General features: G+C 39.3%; 1 long non-coding RNA gene across 1 annotated transcript; it reads left to right on the plus strand.

Annotated features, from left to right (window-relative positions):
* Nucleotides 1–1,663: 1,663 nt before the first annotated feature.
* On the plus strand, nt 1,664–15,697 carry LOC109549474 (uncharacterized). The gene is made up of 2 exons (XR_012327320.1): nt 1,664–2,237; nt 15,160–15,697. It is a non-coding gene; the product is annotated as an uncharacterized lncRNA (long non-coding RNA).
* Nucleotides 15,698–16,864: the final 1,167 nt, after the last annotated feature.

Consider the following 16,864-nt stretch of genomic DNA (forward strand, 5'->3'; position numbering starts at 1 on the left):
TGGGTGTATGTTGTGTACTGCCTACTGGGTTTTATTTTTCTGGAATTATTATAGGTATAATTTGCCTTGGTTATTTACGCAGTAAACTTTACTGATTTTTCTTATTATCACTGAATATTATCTAGTTGGAGATATTTAGCTGAAAGGGACAAGTAATATGCCTCTAGCTTGCTGGGTTGTGGTTTTCTTTCATTTGGTTGTTACTGAATGTCCTGATGGATCTAATTATCCCGATGCCATCAGTTCCTTATATTATGGGTTTCGTTTATTGTTCTAAGACCTTTATGTTATATCAGCAGATTGTATCCAAACTCCACTGGCATATTATTGTCTCTGAATCAGTTGGGTAGTTATGCCTTGAAAATTTATACCCCACTTAAAAAAGGAAAAGGAGTCCATATGGTTTTTTCTAGCTCCACTAGCTTTAATTGGATCAAAAATGGAAATGTTTATCATACTCATCTCAGAGAGTGATGGATGGCACTCATGTTAATACAGGTTATATTGCATTACAGCAATTCTCTTGACAAAATAAATTTCTCTATAAGAAGAATTATTTTCAGGCCCCAGCATACAAGTATACTTTCAAGTGATATTTAATTTATTCATTCATCAGGGAAGGAATCAAGAAAGAGTTGACATTTGAGCAGAGTCTTTGAAGGATCAGAGGACTGATAAAATGTGGGCTTGGGAATGGAAGAGAGAAAGGATATTGAGGGCTGAAGGGGCATTTTGAGAGACACATTAAATACAAAAAAAAAAATCTTACAACATTAAAAGATTTGTCAAAATCTTTTCTGTTTGAGTTCCAGCCCAAGTAAAATCTCCTTTGAGATGCCATGCACAAAACTTCCATACCCCCAACTTCCAGACAGAATTAATTAGCACCCCCCCTTTAGAGCTTCTATCTCACTATCTTCCTTATAGTACTTAGATTATCTTGTAATTGATTACATGCTTGTCTCGATACTAGCTGATGCATTACTTGAGGGTAAAAACCTGATATTCCACCCCTCAATTCAAGAATAACAGCGAAAGTATCATTTCGTTTATTGAATGCCTACTCCAAGCTAGGCATTGCTAAGCAGTTTACAGACATCAATATCCGATAATCCTTGCTATCCTTGCTATGTTGTGAAGAATACTATCACTTTTGCAGTTTTACAAATGAGATAAATGAGTACTAATGGAGTGGGGACACTTGCCCTGAGTTCCTTTACTGAGTGGCAGAGCTGGAGTGCCACGTAAGCACGTAGTATGGCTCCTAAGCATGCAATCTCACCCAAGATGCTTTGCTTCCTTTTCCCCAGCTCAGTGCCTGGTTCATGCTAAGTGCTCAAGAACTGTCTGTTGAATAAAGAAAGGAATGCATGAAGAAGAGTGTTTCAAGTGTATGATAGAGAGAAGTATGAAAAAACTTGTAAGACTTCCTTCCATGTGGTTAAAAAAAAAAAATCTGTCTGTGCATCAGTGAAGAACCTTCATAGTGCTGGCAAAGTAAACAACCTCTTGGAGTTTTCAAAATGGGATTTGCCCTGCATGCATTTAAAGTAGAAAGTCCTCGGGGCATCCCTGCAATTGTGCATCCACCCAGACTTGAAAGGCAAGTCCCCCCACCCACCACCGTCCTTCTAATGATGATAGGACCTAGACCTACTCCAGAGGCACTACATTCAGCCTTCTGAACAATTTCATCAGCATCATGCCCGATCCTTATTTCTTAAAACAGTAAGAAGGAACCCTGACAACCAGACTCTGGAACACAGCCCAGGTCCCAACAGTGCTTGCTGCAACAGGTTCCCATGATTTGCGACACGTGCTCGGGATGGATGACGGCGGGGTTTGCAAGCACTGCTGTAAAGGATGCTGAAGTGAGGAGCGCATGGGCAGAGTGAGCAGAAGAAACATGCGAACCGACAAGTTGGGGCCAGACAGAGGTGAGGAAGACACAGCTAGGAAACCACAGCAGCACCGGTAGCGGCGGGGGCGGCGGCGGCGGCAGACTAACCTGTTGGAGGCTATTTACTGTTAAGAGGGTTTGGCAGAACTTGCAGGGCTAGAGGAGGGATTTCAGAGGTGGAACCAGGAACACTGGAGGTCACAGTGACCTGCTCGGTGAAGACAGTCTGAGGCTGTTTCTGCACAGCCCAGCAACAAGGAAGTCAGCCCTGCTCAACAACTTTGAAACACTCACCCAGCCGACCTGATGTGTTTGGGTGCTCACTGCCGGTGAGTAGGTGAGTGCACGCAATACTTTCTGTAACACAATCGTAAGGAATGGAAAAATGAGTCACTCACTTCCAAATTTGTAACTTACCCATCAGAACTAACACAGTGATCGGCAAGTTTGCCTGAATAGCAATTCAGTGGTTTTTGCCTGTCTTCTCTTTATTTAAATATCTTCTTTACTCATTCTTTTTCCTCTACTATTGATAACATCCAGTATGTTGTCAAGGCATTGGCTGTGTAATAGTAAGTCATTATATCTCAAGTTCCCCTGAATCAGAATTCCCCAGAATGCATTGTAATGGAATCATATCATGCATTCAACTTGTTCAAATGTATATAATGTAATTAAAAATGCATCAATCTTCCTACAATTCAACAACAAAAAACCTCTTGATTAAAAAATGGGCAAAAGACTTGAAGATACATATCTCCAAAGAAGATATACAAATGGCCAATTAGTCCATAAGAAAGATGGTCAGTATCACTAATCATTAGGGAAATGCAAATCAAAACCACAATGAGATACCACTTCACAGCCATTAGGATGGCTATTATAAAAACTGAACAACACAAAACCAGAAAATAACAAATGCTGACGAAGATGTGGAGAAACTGAAACTCCTGTGCAGTGCTGGTGGGACTGTAACATGATACAGCTATGGAAAACAAACTGGTGGTATCTTAACAAATTAAAAACAGGATTACTATATGATCCAGCAATTTCAGTTCTAGGTATATACCCAAAAGATTTGAAAACAGGGACTCACATAATTGTACACACAGATTTATAACAGCATAATTCACAACAGCTAAAAGATAGAAGTAAACCAAGAATCCATCAATAAATAAATGGATAAACAAAATGTGGTATACACATACAACAGAATATTATTCAGCCTTAAGAAGGAAGGAAATTCTGACATCTGCCATAACATGGTTGAATCTTCAAGACATTATGCTAAGTAAAATAAGCCAGTCTCAAAAAGACAAATATTGTGCAATTCCACTTACACGAGCCACCTAGAATAATCGAATTCACAGAGACAGAAAGTTGAATGGTGGTTACCAGCCATTAGGGAGATGGGAGTTAGTGTTTAAAGAGGCCATAGTTTCAGTCTGGGAAGATGGAAAGAATTCTGGAGATGGGCTGTGGGGATGGTTGCACAAATATGTGAACACACTTAATGTCACTGACCTATACATTTAAAAAAGGTTAAAATGGTAGATTTTGTTACGTATATTTTACCACAATTATAAAAAATGCATTTGCTAATAATACTGTACTTTACACATTACATATGTACACATATTGCATGAGATTGTTTATATAAATGATACACATTTTATTATAACTCATGGGTAACTTAAGAGGTTTTAACTGGTATTTTTTATTGTGTAATTATTGATTTTACAAGCTGAATTTCTAACCTGATCATTGTGTACGATGCAACTGCACTGAATATGCTCCTCAAATTTTAAAAAGACTGGTTATGGCAGAAGGGTGAAACAAGGCAGCCTAGACATATGTTATGGACGAAAATATAGGGCACAGTATGATAGATAATTGTTCAAATCCCCAATAGTTTTCTCTGAATTCATTAGGTCACTAAGTATCCAAATCTCAAATGACATCTCCATTTCAGTTTTGACTGAGTAGCTATGGGTATCTGGGTGCCTTTTGTCTGTAAGAATCATTGGTCAAGATTCCAGCCAAGGACTTTTATTTCCTGGAAGTAAACGACAAGGTGAGTCAGCTTTATGTGAGTTCATATTGCTTTATGGATTTTTGCTGACAAAACACATCAAAATAGATTGCACATAAAAATTGGGGGTAAGCATTATAACCAGCAGTTTAAAAGGAAAATGCATGAAAGCCGTAATAAATTGGAAAATTCAGTTTTATTACTTTCAAAAATTGTGTCAATCATCTAATCAACTGTCAGTTTAGCCATCCCTTTGTAATATGTTGTTGAAAACTCTACCATTGTCTACAGCCTCATTCCTAAAGCACCCACACATTTTTCTCTTTTCAACATAAGGAATTCATTTTCTACTCATAGTACCTTTTGCTGCAATCACATTCAATTCTGTGGGTCTTGGTGACAAAGTAGCCCTGAGAGCTATTACTGGAAATAGAAATAGGAAACAGTGGGATCTCTGAGCCTGTTAACTTCCTTATTTCAGAATCTTAACAGGAGAGTGCAGATGGGTCACTGGGAAAGAAAAGCCATGTTTTGAAATGGCGAAAACTTCTTCTCAAGCATAACATCTACTTTGCAGCCACAGGAAAGGATATAATCCCTCTTTCCAGGTAAAAATGGCAGAACTCAGTCACAAAAAGGCTTATTTCTGGCCCTTTTTAGAGTCAATTAAATTCATTTCTTTTGACAATCTAGAACCAGAAGAAAACCTCCTGTGTTTAATGTACTGTGCAAAGAAACAAGGAATGGGCATCGTGTGTGTCTTTAAAGGCAATGGAAAATATTGGCCATTTAACACAGAGAAACCTCAGGGGCACATCAGAAACCCTGCAGCCAAAAGAGGAAGGGCTTATCTTGCCAGTCTTCCCATATCCTACATAGAAACTCCTGGTGGTGAATATGATCTAACTCTAACCTGAGGCTTAGTTATGTGATTGCCATCTCTCTTATTCTATGAAAGACAACCCCGGCAGGATATTGGAATGATTGATTCTGTACTTAGAACTGAGATTTCAGTTGATAGCGTTATCAGAAAATCTGAAAACCATGCTTCCCGGTCTACCTGGAAACTTGATTTTTTGCCAACAGGGGTATCCATCAAGGAGTACCTTTCACTTTAAAAGCACCAGAGTTTCAATACTGAAACTCTGAGTTTCAATTGAAAGGGAGAGAGGGAAAGGAAAACTCAGAGTTTCAACGGAAAGGGAGAGAGGGAAAGGAAAACTCAGAGTTTCAACGGAAAGGGAGAGAGGGAAAGGAAAACAATCATATCTATATCCAGGTTATGCATCTCATTATTTTACATTGATTTCATAAATATTCCTAAACCTTTCTCAAGTCCTCTACATGAGATCCGTTCTATGGGAATAAATGTGAAGACTTCTCTCCCCCAGGCATCTGTCCAAGTGCCAACAACAATTTCTACCTCTCTACATCTCATCACAAAATATCTCATGTCAATTGGAGGCATTGGGACTGTCACTCTTAGAAGACAGGGAGTCTGTCTTGTTCAAGCTTTACCCCCTCAAGTTTTGCATGTGGCTTTGCCAAGGTGGGCAGTCATTCATTGCTTGCTGAACTTGAATCTTATCGCAATATGCTTTACTTATCTCAGCAGCCGTCATCTTAGTGGATTTCTCTGAAAAAGCTGCTTGTTCAAAACATTGTAATAAGGAGGATTCCAAGAGCTGTTGTTGTTGTTTTTTAAGTAACCAAAATCTTAAGAACTTTAATTCTTGGCCTTACATGTAACAACTTCAGTAGCTCTAAGTAATTATTTTCATCCTATAGGTGCAGATAATGTTTATTGGCTTATACAAGGGTTGGAAATGTTACAGCTAGGAACATGGCCCATATTTTGTGATGACTACTCTTATGATTCACCATACTTTCTAATATTTTCAATGTTTTATTTTCTCATATTGGGGAAGAATTAATTTGGTGATATTCTATGATTCGTGATACTGGACAAGACTCTGTATGCAGCAATGTGGAGAGAAAGTTCCCATAATTCTAGGCAATGAGTCAGATTCCAACAGGTCTCTGTGGCTGTCTCTCTTGACTGCCAATGTGTAGACAGGATGATTAACTCAGCAGTTACTGCAGGCTTGGTGGTATGTAAGAAGTGAAAAAAGCAGTGCCTCTGATTCCCATGTTCAACACAGCTTATCATCTCACTGGTGAGATCAAAAGAACAGATAGGAAACAATAAGATACTGAGAGTTTAAACCATGAGGCATCAGCTACTTCAGCAAGGATCGGGCAAGCCTCCTTGAAGAAGTGAGATTTAAATCAGGCCTCGCAAGAAGACTGTACTTTGAAAATGCAAAAGAAAACTCATGGGCTTCCCTGGTGGCGCAGTGGTCGAGAGTCCGCCTGCCGATGCAGGGGACACGGGTTCATGCCCCGGTTCGGGAAGATCCCACATGCCGCGGAGCGGCTGGGCCCGTGAGCCATGGCCGCTGAGCCTGCGCGTCCGGAGCCTGTGCTCCGCAACGGGAGAGGCCACAACAGTGAGAGGCTCGTGTACCGCAAAAAAAAAAAATCAACAAAAAAAACCTCACTACAGGACATAGAGAATAAAATGTAATATATTGTGCTATTAAAAAAACAACGATAAATAAAATATACATGTGTTTTAATTTTCTCGTGTTTGAAGAAAGAAACACAAGAATCTAAAAATGTGGCTAATCATGAGCGTGATTGATACGAACAGGATGGAAAAGAAAAATCTAAATGTAATGTTTTTGTATTGTTCTGATGTTTGAATCATATGGATTATTTACTCAAAAGAGTAAACTAAATTTTAAGAAGAATGAGAGAATGTATCCTAAGAATTTTCTTCTCTAAATGCAATGAAGTTTAAGAAGTTTGGAAGAAAAATGTGTTCTGTGGGCAAAAAAGTATGGAAAAGACTGGCTTAAACAAATTTAGGAATTCTTTACTTCCAGGTATTTCAGAGAATTCTGTAGGCTAGTTATCATTGTTAGTAACCAATGGGTAGTTAAATACTTGACAGCATTTGCCAAATGTATCCAAATTTACTTTCTTCTTTTTCTTTCTTTCTGAAAGCACCTATTAATATCTTAAAGAGCAAAGTTTGAGAAATCCTATCCTATATATTAAAACGGCATGTTAATAAAACGCTCAACGAGGCAAAAAAAAATGTGTGAGAGTGAGAAGGAACATGGCTGCCATGAAGAACAAGGATACTGATTCGACTGAAGGGGTGAAGAGGTCAGGGAGTGATGGCCAATGACTTTGCATGTGAAGAGTAAACACATCATCCCTGGTACCCTGAATAGTGCCTGGTACACAGTCTGCCCTCAATTACTGTTTATTGAGTTCAACTGAAGCAAATTAGGAAAGGTTTTTCAAAATCAAACAGAGGAGTTTAGATTCAATATGATGAATTAATGAAGACTTCTTGATCACAGAAATGTCAAGGTTTAAGTGATCATGCTTTGGGAGATTGAGTGTGGGAGCAGGGAGCACATCAGCTTTGGATTCAGGTGAGCTTGTCTGTTTTTATGACCATGGGCAAATTGCTAAACTCTTCTGAACTTCATTTTCTTCGTAAAGAAATGGGGAGGTAACACCCATCTTTTAGGATTAATGTGAGCATTAAATGAAATAATACATGCCTAGTTCCTAGCATGGAGTCTTATAAATTCTAGCTATTTTTTACTAGCTGGACAATGACATTATAAGCTAGTTGAAAAACGGAAGAGGAAATCAATAGGGAAGTAAAGGCAGCCTGGAACAGGGTGAGGGTAGTGTAAATGCATAAGAGAGACTCAAAGAAAAAAAACCAACAACAGGATCTGACTTTTAGAAGGGAACTTTCTACCTTTAAACATAATCATATTTTCCCAATTACTTTCTTAAATATCTTTTAGAGGGTTCTGACTTGATCAGCAAAGTCTTTATGGGGTTTTCTTTTTTCTTTTTTTTGACCATGTTGGGCTTCGTTGCTGCACGTGGGCTCTCTCTAGCTGCGGTGAGCGGGGGGGGGGGGGGGGGGGGTACTCTTGGTTGCAGCACGCGGGCTTCTCATTGCAGACGCTTCTCTTGTTGCAGAGCACAAGCTCTAGGTGCGCAAGCTTCAGTTATTGCCGCACGTGGGCTCAGTAGTTGTGGTGCACGGGCTTAGTTTCTCCGAGGCATGTGGGATCTTCCTGGACCAGGGCTCGAACCCATGTCCCCTGCATTGGCAGGCGGATTCTTAACTGCTGCACCACCAGGGAAGTCTTATGGAGTTTTCTTAAAAAACAAAGAGAACATATTTTCTGGGGCAGAAAATAAACATAAAAAGTGATACTCTTTTTTTTTTAATTAATTTTTTTATTTTTGGCCGTGTTGGGTCTTCGTTTCTGTGCAAGGGCTTTCTCTAGTTGCGGCAAGCGGGGGCCACTCTTCATCGCGGGGTGCGGGCCCCTCACTATCATGGCCTCTCTTGTTGGGAGCACAGGCTCCAGACACGCAGGCTCAGTAGTTGTGGCTCACGGGCCTAGTTGTTCTGCGGCATGTGGGATCTTCCCGGACCAGGGCTCGACCCCGTGTCCCCTGCATTGGCAGGCAGATTCTCAACCACTGCACCACCAGCGAAGCCCAAGAAGTGATATTCTTAATAGAGGGGCACTTTGAAAGGTCAGCACTGTATTCCAACCTCATGGATTAATTTACAAATGTAAAATGGTAACGAGTTTTCTAGTGAATTAAAAGAGCATTGGTTTATTTTGGCAAATGATTATGTGGAGGATTCCATCCTAAGAACCAGCACAGCCCACCACGCAGATTTATAAAAAATAAGTATACTTGAAGAAAAGTTTAAATATGAATTTATATTAGCAACTCATGCTTGCTTAGAACGGTAGTGCTAAGGAAAGAAATGTGAATGTGTCCTATTAAAGGAATAATAGCAGGCTTCCTGCCAAAAGTGGCACTGTCCTTGCCTGAAGCCTTTTTAAGTAAGATGTGTCCCACCTTTACTTCCCCAAACAGGAAAAGAAAGAGATAAAGATGAGTCATTATGTTCACTCTGTTAACAAAATGATAAATTTAACTAGAAAAGAAGCTTACATGAAAAGTTTATTTTTCCTGAAAAATCATTTTAACTTTTGGCTTTACCTAAGTGTCATGAGAGATGAGCTATCTTTCCTGAGTCATACAGACTCAAAGGAAACGGAACTGGTCTTTGTTGCCAAAAAAAAAAAAAAAATCAGAGATAAATATTCAATGAAGCTGCAGAGTTATCTAAGCTGAAATAGTGTAGAGCACATGTGATTCCTCCACAGCCACCCATGAATAATTCCTGAGCAGAACTGGGTTTTTCTTTTCTTTCTGATAATCAGACCCCAACACAGAAACATGTGCGGGTCTCCACCGCTTTGGTGGAGACTTTGGAATCTGCTTTGAACAACGGTTATGACAAACTAGTGCCATTGTACAAACTCTTATCCCCAAGCCTCTTAGCAACCTGTCTCCAATCATAGAAGGAAGAAAAAGGATCTAAGCATGCCACTCTCTTATTTAAAATCCTTCAATAAAAATCCTTTGAGGATAAATTCCAAACACTGGAATATGTAAAGGAGTAGATTTGAGTCCTTTCTACTGCTTAGGATCTCACATTGTCCCCAGCAAGTAGCTAATAAATGGCTAATGAATGGCTTGAGGTTTTCTGATTTTTCCTCCTGGTCAGGTTTGGAACACCCTCTCCCTTCTACACTCATCCTAGAGCAATCAATGGTAGTGCCATGCTATTCAGAAAGTGTTCTTTGATCATCCCCTGCAAAGCCCACCAGACTTAGTGCTTTCGTTGCATCTCTCTCATACTACTTATCTCTTCTAATCACATTGTGTTTAATTGCTTTCTCTCCCACTAGCTTATGAACTTTGTGAGAGCAGGACTACGTTCCTGTATCCCTAGCATGCAGCACAGTTTGTGGCAGCTAGTAGATACTGGCAAATAAATGAAGTGAATGAGAAACTCAATTAGATTTCCACTACAAATGGCTTAATCCAGGTTTCAGAAACAGCTGAGGTCAGTGACAATTCTTAGGTACATCTAAGTTTTCCATAGATCATTGAGGCTGTTCAGTTTCTCAGTCTAGCTCCCTTGGAATATATAATATTTTTAAAAAAATCTTTCTCTTTACTTCAAATGCTTTCCCTACGTAAGAATCACCAAGAAGACACTTGAACTCTAGATAAACCAGGAATTTCACATTCTTGGCAAACACTTCAAGGTTCTTTCTTCCCTGAAAGGAACCCTCTTCTATGAATCTGATAGAAAACTATGGTCCTTTTCTTATTCTGCTTGCTAGAGGCCATTTAGTGAATGCAGTGTGGCTTTTCTAGAGAAATCTGAGTGATCGGTGGAAATAAAACAAAAATACCACTGGAATGATATCAATCAGACTTATACCAGGAATATAAATTTCTATTCATCAGTCTCCTCATTTCAACATGCACACTGAAAAAAATGAAGGTTTAAAATGGAAATGTTGGGGTGTGCCTGCCCCTTTCGTGTGTTCGTAAACTGCTAAGATGCAACAGAGACAGGGAATTTTTTACTACTTTTGGGCTGAGTGACATAGAGATGAAGAAGGCAGCTTCTTTGTTTAATGATAGTTTGATAAAGCAACTTTATTGTTCCTACTAGTGGCTTTAGAAAAACATAATCCCCACTTAACTGCAGAGTACATATATTCCCTAAATAAACTTACTATTCTCTTCCTAAATAGAATTGTCTTAACAGTAGCACATTATATTCATCAAATACACACACACATATATGGTATTTATGTATGAGTGTCTGTGTGTGTGTGTAATGAGTTTCCATGACTGTAACCCAAGCCTGCTCCCAAGATTATCCAAAACTTATCACATCATGTTGTCAGGAAGAATTCAACATTCTAGAGTCATCCTTTTTCTGTTTGTACAGTCTAACTATATGATAGTGATTGGGGTCTGTAGCTATCATTTGCCTTCTGAAATTACTTTGTCAGAAGCCGTACGGCTTTTTGTACCTTCAGGCATTATTTTTCTTTTAATTAAAAAAAAAAAAGTTTAGGTGTGGTATTAGAAGTTACCACTCAAGAGTGTTCAAAGAGACCACATTTAATCAGAGTGAAAGGAAAGAGTAACATGGGGTAAATTGCTCTAGGCTTATCCTTCATGTTGTAGCCAGACTGGACTAAATGTCTCTTGTACTGCAGCTCTTTTTAAAAGACATTTATGCTGTCACAGAGTGTGTGGAATATGAGGGTCAGATCTCCCCGTGACTGTCTCCCTCCACCATTCCTAAGCTTAGATATGGACCGTGAACCTGTAGATGGAAAGTGCCTCTGATAAAAGAGGAACCATCCGGAACACAGGCTTGCCAACAGAGGAAGAGTTCTGACGAAACAGCCAAAAATCAGCCTCAAATATCCAGCCTCTGCCATGTGAGTCTAAGGGAATGGGTTTATTCCTGTCGAGTTAAGAAATAACTCACAAGCCAGCAGGCGAACCAGACAACGCTGTTTCTTCCAAGAAGATAACTGAACTATTGGCCGTTCTTCTGGAAAATAACCCCACATTGGAAGGGTGGGAAGAGACCCAGAATTCCTTACCAAAACGCTGCCAAACTTGAAAAATAGGAAATTCTGTCTTGGAAATTTTATTGATTTAAAAACACATTTGAATGACATTTAAAAAATCAGGGTCATGTTTGTCAGAAATTGAACTCAGGTGATCCTGAGTATTTTCATGGCAATAGATTTTTAAAAATACAGAAAAAATAGTTTTATTTATTTTCAAAGCTAGGGTTGTAATCTCCTGAAACCTAATACATAATTTTGGCCGATATTTTCATGTAGCCTCTTTCTTCTTCAATGCCTAGAGATACGCAACTATAGTAATGATAAAGTCCTTCCATGCAAAATAGCTTAAAGTTTAAAAATATTTCACAATATTTTTTCAAATTAAAAATGAACTGAAAATATTTATCACACTATTCCTTTTTTTGGACCAACATGTCTGTGTCCTCGGGAGTGAGAAAATGAAATTAGTGATGATTTTCCTAATCCAGAATAAATTTTCCTTTTGCCTTGCATGCATTCTAGCCAGATGAGTGGGCAGTGATTTTGAAGGTTAACAATCTGCTTCCAGTCTTAGAAAGCAGGCAAGTCTCTAAAGAAAGAAGAAGAAAAAAAAAAGCCTGGTCAACACAGACTTGAGATCTCCGTTTAGAGTTATGGGAAGTGCATGGACTTTAGTAATAAAGAGGAAAAAAAAATCCTGGCTCCGCTATTTATTAATGTTGTAATCTTAGGCAAATGGCTATTTCTGGCTGAGCCTCAGTTTCTCTGTTTTGAAAATGGAGAAAGAAACATCTCCCAGCGAGGGCCTGACAGTTAAATGATTTATTGTCTATTAAATACCTAGCTTGGAGCCTGACTCATGCTGTGGACTCTCAACCAAAATTATTTCCCTTGCCCTCTTCTCTCCTTCACACTATTCTTGCTTTTTCTTGCTTTCTGACTATACTGACCGCTCCTTCTCATTTTTTTTTTTAACTGAAACTAAAGGAATGAAAAGCTACCCTGACTTCTAAAAGTTAAGAAATCTGTGGTGCAACAGGCACATCCTGTCTCTGTGTGGCTTGAGTTATTCAGCATTATTCGTCGATCCAGTCGATCCATCGCTGCTTCTAAGCACAGGATCATTCCTGAAAGTTACTCCATAGAAGCCCTTTTAGGTAAAACATTTCATTAATCCCAGCTACTCCACTGCAGAGTAATATGTGATCACTGAATTCTGCTGACCTAGCAAAGTCATCTCTAACTTTATTTCTGATAGCCTTCAATTAGGATGGTCCAAAACAGCCTGAAAATATTTAATGCTGACACTCTTCCCCAAAAGCAAAACCTTCTGTAGGGTCTTTTCTGTGACTTGTCCTTTTATGTCAGTAGATTTGACAATCTTTCAGCAGGGAAACACAAAGAGGGAAAAGGGGAGGGGGATAAAGAGAGAACCCAGGAGGGGAGTTGGGGAGAGAGGAAAGAAATCACAGAAAATTCTCAGCTTCGTGAGTGTTACAAATTGTGTTCCAAGTCATTTGCCCACATTTGTCGCCAGATAGCTGAGATCTGTAAGTAAAGGTTGGAAGGACTGTCCAAAACAAACAAACAAACAAAAAACCTTTATGTCAACACAGCCTCTGTTTTTGTGACTGGGGCTTTTAAGAACAAAATATCACTTTTCCTAAAAAGCGAACTCTGAAAGTAACAGTATTTTCAACCCCAAGTGTCCCCCCTCCCCACCCCTGCCTCCAACAAATAAAGCTTCAGAAATGCAACACCTATCAAATATTTCCTCAGAAATCCCAGATTGCTGGGATCATAAAGAGTTCTACTTTTTTTTTTTTTCTTTTTGACATTTAGACAGATTGAGTTTGAGAGAGGAAGTGACTCTGAGTCCAGACTGCCCTGCACCACTGTCAGAGGAAAGAACTGAAGTCAAATGAAGTGATAATATACTGTAGAATATTTAACAGAGCGCAAGGCAGAGGAAAATGGCAATCTGGGAATATACAACTGATCCCCAGAATAGACAGTCTCCAGTGCCAGAACAGATGCCAAGTACAGTAGATCATAAAATGGTAAAATTACCTCTGCCCTGTGGGCTGTGTGTTGACACAGGGGAAATAGCTCCCCAACAGTCAGAGTAGCCGGGTCTCAGTTCCCCGTCACAGGGATCATTTGTCATGGACTCTGCCAACTTTCCTTTCTACTCCTTTCTGTATAGTCATTGGTGAGAAAGCTGTAAGTAACCCCCTTAATGACTGCTACATGCTGCCGTGGGATTAATGACAGATAAAGTACTGCTCTGAGCTCTCGTGTCAGGTTGTGAATGAAATCAGAGGGTTCTGTGGAGGATATCTGCAAAGCTCTTTCCATTTCGTGGAAGACTCAAGGTGACAAGGGACATTTAGATTTCTCTCGCAAGGAAAGATAAATAGAGTGACAAAGGAAAAATACACCCCCTTCTATGTGCTTAATAAGCACCTGCCACCTTCTGGGGGAAAGGGGTAAGAATGCTTACGTGGTGTCTCAGAATGATGTAAAGGTGGAACAATAGGCCAAACTGAAAGCCACAGAGAGAGGAATGATGCTTCCAGGGGGAGGTATCTGTCCAAAGAAGACAGCTACCTCATCTTCGTAGTGGAGCTGAGACTTACATTTGAAGAAGTCCTGTCTGTCTTTTTGCTGTATGGGTGAAAGAGAGTATCACTGTCCCTCACCTCTTGGCAAATTTTCACTGAATCTTTGTGCTGTGCACTTGACTCTTTGCTAACCAGCCATTGAAGGCTGAGATAATCATGAACAGAAAGAAGTAAGAAAAGTTTTTGTCCTAGGTTTCTTTTTCTTTTTTCTTCTTTTCCCCTTTTCTGCCTTTTTACCTTCCATCGTTTCTATTTTTTTTCCTTTCAAACTCAAAGACACTCTGTAATATCTTATACAAAGGACAAACAAACAAAGAAAAATAAACCAAGTGAAAGAGAAGGGGTGGATAGATGAGTAAGGATAAATGACCAAAAAAAGAGCCAAAAGAGGGTTCCCCTGGTGGCGCAGTGGTTGAGAGTCCGCCTGTCGATGCAGGGGACACAGGTTCGTGCCCCGGTCCGGGAAGATCCCACATGCCGCGGAGTGGCTGTGCCTGTGAGCCATGGCCGCTGAGCCTGCGCATCCGGAGCCTGTGCTCCGCAGCGGGAGAGGCCACAACAGTGAGAGGCCCGCGTACCGCAAAAAAAAAACAAAAAAAAAGAGCCAAGAGAAACCAATGCAGAAAGTTTGCCTGGGACCATTATGTTATGAGACGGTATGCATTCAAGAATATATATATACACACACTATGGAAAGTTTTCTACTAAAAAATGATTACTCTTGGTTCTTAAACTTACAAAGACGAAGTGATCTTAAACCCTGGCTGAAGTTTTTTCAGATGTGTGAATCTATACAGTTTCAATGAAAAGTTGCTGTTAGTGGAAAGTTTAAACTGCTATGATGTGAGGCAGAAACTAGAATAGGAAGAATGGTTTGCCCAGAATTTCTATTCAGATCTTGTGGTTTTCAGAATAGAAGTTTGTTCAGTCTTGGTGAAAAGGAACTTCTATTTCAAAGAAAAAAATTTATAAAAATTTCAGAACACTTCTTCATCAAATAATTCTTTTTTTTTTTGGCAGTCCACGGGCCTCTCACTGTTGTGGCCTCTCCCGACGCGGAGCACAGGTTCCGGACGCGCAGGCTCAGCGGCCATGGCTCACGGGCCCAGCCGCTCTGCGGCATGTGGGATCTTCCCGGACCGGGGCACGAACCCGTCCCCTGCATTGGCAGGCGGACTCTCAACCACTGCGCCACCAGGGAAGCCCAAATAGTTCTTAATAAAATGTTAATTGATAAGTTGAAACTAGTTTTCTTTCAGATTCACAGAGATTTTAAAAGTGTTAAGGAGATAATTATATTGGTAGATTAAGTTGGATATTTCTCAAATATAAAATGTTTAAAAAAGAACTTCCATATTTTATATAAACCAATGTATAATTTGGATTATCTTTTCCTGGTAGAACATATTGATAAGCATAGAAGGAATTTTTAGTATAAAAATGGAAACAAATGTTTTCATTAACAGTGAAATTAAATGTATTAAATAAAATTCAGAAATATACGGGAAACTAGAAAAAAGGCTTCTTATCACATAAATACAACTGCTGTTGACACTTTGATGTGGATCCTTTTCTTTATTTCTCTATGAATTCATTCTCTTAAATATGTTTTAGTTGTAATTATACCCCTTGCACAATTTAATAATAATGATGATATCCATAAGTTATTAGCATCCATAATATCCCAGATACATTATCTACTTTACATTTAACCCCTAAATTAACCACATAAAGTAGGAAGTTGAAGGAACCGAAATTCAAACTTGCCAAAGATGACACGGCCAGTCAACGGCGTAACTGAACTTGAACGGACTTTTTTCTTTCTATGCTCATTCCACATCATTACATCTGTCTGTGGAATTTGAGTTTCAATATGAGAAATAAATGACATTGTATCTACAAGAATATCCCACTTTTAATAAGTACAAATTTCCCAAAGATAAGTTTCAACACAAAATTGCAGTGCTGTGATAGAACCGTGGTGGACAGTTCACCTTTGTGACAGCTTCAACTAAAACTCCAAGTTAACTTTTTCTTTTCTGTTTTTTTGGCTAACAAAAAGGATTTGGGTTCATGCTAGAGTATGCCCATTTGTGAAAACGGACTTTTTTTTTTGCTCTGGGAACTCTGCATTTATTGCTAATCCTTTATCTTACATTCTGTTATGATTTTAATTTTGATGGAGTTGTAAGATCCCATCAGGGTATTCCCTTGTGCTGTGTTCTTGAACGTTAATTATATAAAAGTAGAACAATTTTCCTGTACAAAGGAAAAGGATGGGAAAAGAGAGGCTATCTGACAGTCTCAATTATTCAGTTTCTCGATGATACACAGGGCACTATTTGAACCTGTAGCAATTTGCTGGCACTGAGAGTATCAAAAGCATATTCAAATGGATGAGAGGAAGGATAACAATTCCTTCTATTAGACTGGCAGTTGACCATCTGCTTCAGAAGGTGGTGTTTAACCTGCAGGTAATCATGGGGAAATAGCTTGATGATGTGTGTCAGACTTTATTTTTTCTTGGGTGGGGGCAGGGTGGGATGGGAGTGGTTAAAAGTGCAGACAGACAGCTGCCCTCCCATTCTATTAGAATCATGGGCACATTCAGTATGTTTTAAAGCACCTTCTCCCAAAACCAACCAGAAAAATAAAGGTACTGTGTTCAATACTCAGTTAAATAAAATCAAACTTAAGCTCTGTTCCCTAATATTTCCTTAGCAAG

This window comes from Tursiops truncatus, chromosome 17, assembly GCF_011762595.2.
Source record: "Tursiops truncatus isolate mTurTru1 chromosome 17, mTurTru1.mat.Y, whole genome shotgun sequence".
Classification (NCBI taxonomy): domain Eukaryota; kingdom Metazoa; phylum Chordata; class Mammalia; order Artiodactyla; family Delphinidae; genus Tursiops; species Tursiops truncatus.